Genomic DNA, 6,569 nt, shown 5'->3' with positions numbered 1-6,569 from the left:
ACCCACCGCTGGTTGCAGCCCATACAGAATTGATGGCTGGATGGGATCACAGTCGTGACGTGAGTTGGAAAGACCTCAAAGGTCATCAAGTCCAAATGTTAACCTAGCTCCGGGTCTGCCACTAAACCAGGCCCGTTCAATCTATGGCCCATGGGCTGCATGTGGCTTTAGACAGTCACTAACGTGGATATATAAGATCATAAACTTTTAACATTATTATGTGATTTTTAGCAATATTTTCCATGAGTTGATTATGCATCACCCAAGTATGGATTGCAGAGGTGACAACTGGACAAACATTCAACTAAATGTTTATTTTCTTTTTTTGTTGCTCTCTGTTTTTATTTTTTAATAAATGAATATGTATAAAATTTTGTTATGTACATAGTATTATATATTTTATATGCAGCCCAAGATAATTCCTCTTCACTCGGTTGGCACAGGCAAGCCAAAAGGTTGGACATCCTTGATCTAAAAGTTTCTCCATCTGCTGGAATTGAAAAATGTGATTTTATTCTGGATAATTGTGGCACTGAAACACATTGTCTTTAGTAGGAATTGCTGTTCTAAACTTTCTGCAAGACGATGCAATAGCAGAGCTCTCTTTGTAATGCTCTGGCAGGCTCTGTTGGAGCTGGTCATCTAAAATGTTCACATACATTTTTTCAGGTTCTCTCCTCTGTGTGTACTTATCAACTTCCTACACCCCTCTGTAGCAGGGAAGGAAAACATGGTCTTTGTTAACTGCTGAACACTTAAAGTGGTCTTTTCCAGCTGTTCTGAATATGGGGATGTACAAACTCATTTTAAAACAAAAGAAGGGATGCAAATAGCTATTCCTGAGAACTGTATGGGAATTTGTGCTTTTCTGCTGACTGCCTATACACAGGTCTGGTGATGGATCAGAGGTGCAGGTGGCATATATCCACTATAAAAGCACATATCTGTGTTCAGTGTACCTTGTTCTAAAAAAAAAGTTCTCAGTTGCTGAGAGCAGATGTTGGGAAGAAACTGTGTACCTGAGGATCCAATTCTTAAACAACAAATCACTGCATAAAAATTTGCATGTACTAATGCTGTAACCTTTCAGAATTTATTCTGCGCATGCACTGTGCATCCTCGCATTCTTTTGAGCAGGCATGAGATCTTGTGCCTGCCAGTGTGATAAGCATACCTCAGCTTCTTGCTCCTAGCATTAGGGTTGTCTTTGCACTACAGAACTCCTGCACCAAAAGCTGAAACTCTGCTAGGTGCTCATGACAGTGGTGTTTGGCTTAGCAAGTCTACCAGAGTAGTTAGGAAGAAGAAGGAAGCAAGTGTCGTTGTGTTGCAACATTAATCATAGAATCATGGGATGGCTTAGGATGGAAGGGATCTCAAAGTCCAGCCAGCTCCAAACCTTTGCCTTTGGCATGGCTGCCACCCACCAGATCAGGCTGCCCAGGGCCCCATCCAGGGCCTTGAGCGCCTCCAGGGATGGGCTACCTACAGTTTCTACGGACAGCTGTGCCAGGGCCTCATGCCCTGTGAGTAAAGAAATTCTTAACATCTAACTTAAATTTCGCTTCTTTTCATGTAAAGCCATTCCCTTTAGTTCTATCACAATCAGATTATGTAAAAAATCAGTCTCCCTCCAGCTAATAAGCTCCTTTCAAGTACTGGAATGCTGCAATGAGCATTTTCTTCTCCAAGTTGAACAAGCCCAAATCCCTCAGCCTGTCTTCATAGGAGAGGTGCTGCAGCCTTTTGATCACCTTTGTGGCCTCCTCTGGACCCACCAGAGCAGCAATAGCTCTGTTTCCTCTTTCGTGTTGTGAGCCCCAGGCCTGGATGCAGTACTCCAGATGGGATTTGTAAGGGCAGAGGAGAGAGGGACAATCACCTCCCTCTCCCTGCTGGCTACCATCTTTTAATGCAGCCCAGGATACTGTTGGCCTTCCAGGCAGCAAGCATGCACTGCTGACTCATGTCCATCTTTTCATCCAGAACACCCAAATCCATCTCTGCAAAGCTGCACTCAGTGAGTTCTTCTCCCAGTCTGTGCACATATCTGGGACTGACCAGACCCAATTCCTCTTCTAGTCTATGAGAAGGAAATACAAGGTACAGCAAATGGACTTCTGCCATTTGCTGTTCTCAGCCTTTAGCCCTTAGCAGCTTTTTTGAAATGTTTCAGTTAATTCAAAAACAAGAAAAACAAGATGTTAGTTTTAGAGTGAAGGGGGAAAAAAAGCTTTCAAAAGCTACAGGTGTATGTACAGAGACGCCGGCTGTTCAGTTTGCCAAATCTACTGCCATCTGCAGCCTTAACTTTGGCATTCTAGGCCTCCTTCTAGATTGACTGTACAAATGTCTCAGCTTCTGTTGAGTAGCTCATTTGCAGCTGACATTGCCACTTAAAAGCTGTGGCTCATTTGTGGCTGAGCTCCACACGGGGCTCTGTAACTTTTCTTCATGTTGGCTTGTTGAGCTTAAAGTATTTTATTACTGGGTGGAGCTCTTTCTGAAGTCTATCTCCTAAAAATATATCCTATGAAAGGATGTATAAATATATTATATTTACCTTACCACTATGCTGTCTTAGTCATGCTGTTTGAGTCATATCAGTACACTGTGTCAGAATAACACATGAAAGTCAGTGGAGTAGGACTGCTCTTATATTCACTTGGAAAAAACAAATGTAGCAGAGCGCAAAGAATGCTTCACACTTATTTTTTCACTTGTAATACACATGATGGCAGAATACCCTCACTAGCAAAAGCTGGTGTTGCGCATTTGGCAGTTCTGTCAGATTTAATTTAGAAGAGAGAGAGGGAGAAGGAAAAAGAGGAGAGGAGAGGAGAGGAGAGGAGAGGAGAGGAGAGGAGAGGAGAGGAGAGGAGAGGAGAGGAGAGGAGAGGAGAGGAGAGGAGAGGAGAGGAGAGGAGAGGAGAGGAGAGGAGAGGAGAGGAGAGGAGAGGAGAGGAGAGGAAGAATGAATCCAGCAACACTATGCCTGTGTGACCTGTAGAGGAATGTTCCAGGACACCAAGACACTCCAGAATAGTTTACAATAGATAGATGAAGAAAGAAGCAATATATCCTGATGTTCTGAAGGTGAGGTATTTTAGAAAGAATGAGACACATGTTAGCAGAAAAGAGCCTAGGAAGTAGGCTTTTAACATCTCAGAGCTGCACATTATTGCTAACAGCAGTGGCTGTACATTCTGTTCCTCATTGGTTTCCTGCTGTCTCTCTGGTACAGCAGATTCCTTTCTTCAGAAAAATAGAAGGTTAGACAGTCTCCCTTTCATTTCTCCTCCCAGAAAATTTGTCATGCATTTATGCCCTCATTGCTAAAGCAAGTTTATTAACATATATAGATACCATTTTTTAAACAAAATCTGTTACATAAGTATCCAATTATTTGATTATATAGTGGATAATCATATTAAATGTCAAACTCCCCATGAAAATTTGGTAGCAGCTTTTTAGTATCTGAAAACCACCAAATTGAAGTGCCCCAGAAAACAGCATTATTCAATGTAACTTAAGTCCAGATTGCTCAGAGGGTATGAATTAATCTAAAAATGATTTTGAGGAATTAAAGGAAGACTGCAAGACACAGTTCTTCTCCAGAGCTTAGGAGGAAGACTTCTGGTTTGTTCTTCTATTGCTACTCAAAATCCATGCCTTCCTTCTGTAAAATGGCTGCAAGCAGCTAAAAGGAAGCAGCAGCTCCCTGACTCTGTAACTTCTAGATGTGACTGCAGCTCACTGTGCTGAGGATGGATCTATTCTTTGGTGCCTGTGCTGCACAAGCTGCTCTGTGTTCTCTCTGTATGTCTGACATGTTGGAGCACACGATCACCAGAAGTCATATACATCTCCAGAACTAAATTCCTTTGAGACAGAATTCTGTGGTGGAAGATGGGTCCAGGGAAATGTGTCCAGGTGTGCGTACTTGAAAAGAAGCCACACAGACACAGCCAGGAATTTCATATTGCATTCTCAACATTGGCTATTTTTTAAATAAAATGGATAGTGTTTACTTGCCAGAAAAATAGAAATCCTGGTACTTGCAGTCCAAATACCAGAATGTCAAAAACGGTGAGATCTATTAAAAACTGTGCAAAAAGTAACCATTAAATCCTTTCAGTGACCTGTGAGAAAGATGCTGCACATCCCTTGCAAGTAGGAGGATTCTGTTTTTATCTCCCCTGACTGCAAAGGGAGATGAGAGCTCTGCTCGTCAGCACAGCAAGTGCTGTATGCTCAGATGAAGGCCCTCCGTCACCATGGTATTTTCAGTATTTCTCAGTGTTAATCTTCAAGCTTCACTTTACGGTTGGAGAAAGCTTTTTATTTCCTTTCCCCTGTTTTTAACAGGCAGTAAAAGGACTTGCTGAAGATGCGTGTGATGTTGGCAAGCAGAACATCATCCGCTAAACTCTTGCTCCATGTCCCACCGTGGGTGGCGACTCCGTTAGGAGATGGGGAAAGAAAATGGCAAATAGAGCCAGGATGTTTATCTTTGCCACTCAGAATAAGCAAACTCTCTGCTGCACAAAAAGACTTTCAGAAAGGAACATCTTTGGTTACTGTTTCTAGTAAAAGTCACTTGGGTCAAGAAGCCGCTTGCTGGAAGGAGGCGTGTACATGCTCAGGCCCTTCTCTCTCCCTGACTTTTCCATCAGCACTGTTGCTCCTTTGTGTGCAGGCTGCTGCCTTCTCTCTGTGACCTAGGTTTTTACAACTGTTTTATTTTCCTGTTGGTTGCTAGCTCTCCCTCTGAAAGAAGTTCATTCTTTTTCACTGATGGCATTTTATGTTTTGGGTTGAAGTGACTCCTTCCTCTGAAAAGAAAACAAATTCTTTTATTTCCCTTAATGATCCTTTTTTTTTTTCTTCCCATTTTAGTATAAAACAAACCATTATTGATGGCAGTTTCTAGCAGAGGTGACAGAAAGTGGCTTGCTCTTTCTACCTCAGAAAGGAAATCCAGGTGCTCTGAGATTTGGTTCTGTAGTCCTAGCGAATCACTTACAGCAGCCAGGTCTCAAAATACTTGCTTTGTTTTGCAACTAAGCACCTACCACAGTGAAACATAAATCTTTATTTGCAAAAGCAAGCGGTGACACTAGGAAAAAAAAAAAAAAAAATACAGCCTAAAATAGCTGTGCCTTGTATCTTCTGGCAGACAGGCGTGTGTTGCAGCCCAATGGAGAAACAGAATTCTGGGTCTTTGCAGGTTGACTTCCAAAGAGCAAGAGGCCATCCTATGGGTTCTCATCACAAGTAGGAAGCACCTTGTTTACAAACAGCTGTCCCAAAGCAAGGCCTGTCAGAGAGCTTGTCATGGGGATTCCTTTTCCCATGGACGTGGATTTCAATCACCCAGGCCCAGGCAGCAAGAGGCAGCTCTGCACCAACAGCCTGCTTGATACTCCCAGAACACTGATCTGTCCAGAATGCAGCTTGTGTAGATGCTAGTTGCACTGCCAGCCTTCAGAAGGAAAAGGAAAATCTTTTGTCCATCAAGTCACATCTTGTGTACCTATACAGGACAGCCCCTCTCCTGCCCCCATCCTCTCCAGCCTGTGGACACACAGAGCTCTCCTATCGTTCGCAAGAAGGGGAAGGAGCACGCTGAGCTGTGGCAAACTCAGATGTAGGCCTCATTTTGTGTGTCTCACAGAACCACAAGGGAATGTCACGGGTAGGAGGGGCATGCTGATAACACCAGCCACAGAAGTGTGGGGGTGGACAAAGGAAATTTCCTCGTCAGCTTGTGAGCGTGATAAAGAGTGCAAACATGCAGGCATGCAAACACTGGCTGCTGAGCAAAGCACAGCCACTCTCAGTTTGTGGGCTGTATCACCCAGGCCTTCGCTGCCTCCAGCATGCCAAGGATGCCACCTTCTACTTTACCCTTGTCTTCCCCTTCTCCTCATGACCCTGCATAAATCTCGGAGTGGATGAAGCATGAAGAGTTGATAAACAGTTATCCAGATGGTTGGGAAATATAGTACGTGGAATAAAGAATGTGGAAATCAACAAAAAGAGGGTGAGTTGCACTGCTACCCATCCACAATTGTTTCTGCCAGGTCCAAGTCAACCTGACACATGAAAAGAATTATGAGGTAAAACAGAGGAATTTCAGGAGATAAAAATGAATTTAATGCAGCAAATGTATTTTGCTTTTGCCACATCATTTAAAATAAACAATTATTTTTTGCTTTGTTTATGAAACACACAACACACACATACAAAACCAAAACAAAGAAACTAACAACAAACACAATACTGCTGATGAAGTAAACAAAAAAAAAGGGCATCTGCAGTTCTTCTCTTCCACCAGCTTTCTTTCCAAATCTCCCCTTAGTGATGCACTGTTCCTGTAGCCAGCCCACAGTGTTTCCCCTCTCAGAATTATCTTATGCTGCTAATGAAAGCTGAACACAGCCAAAAACAAAGAAACAAACAAACAAACTTGTATACGTACATATAAGCATCTCCATATATCTACAAATACTTTGCCTTTAGGTGTTCACTTTGGCCTTTGGAGCGCATCCAAAGGCAACAAGAGA

The sequence above is a fragment of the Tympanuchus pallidicinctus genome, unplaced genomic scaffold (assembly GCF_026119805.1).
Source record: "Tympanuchus pallidicinctus isolate F22 unplaced genomic scaffold, pur_lepc_1.0 scaffold5, whole genome shotgun sequence".
NCBI lineage: Eukaryota > Metazoa > Chordata > Aves > Galliformes > Phasianidae > Tympanuchus > Tympanuchus pallidicinctus.
This window is presented reverse-complemented; position numbering follows the sequence as displayed.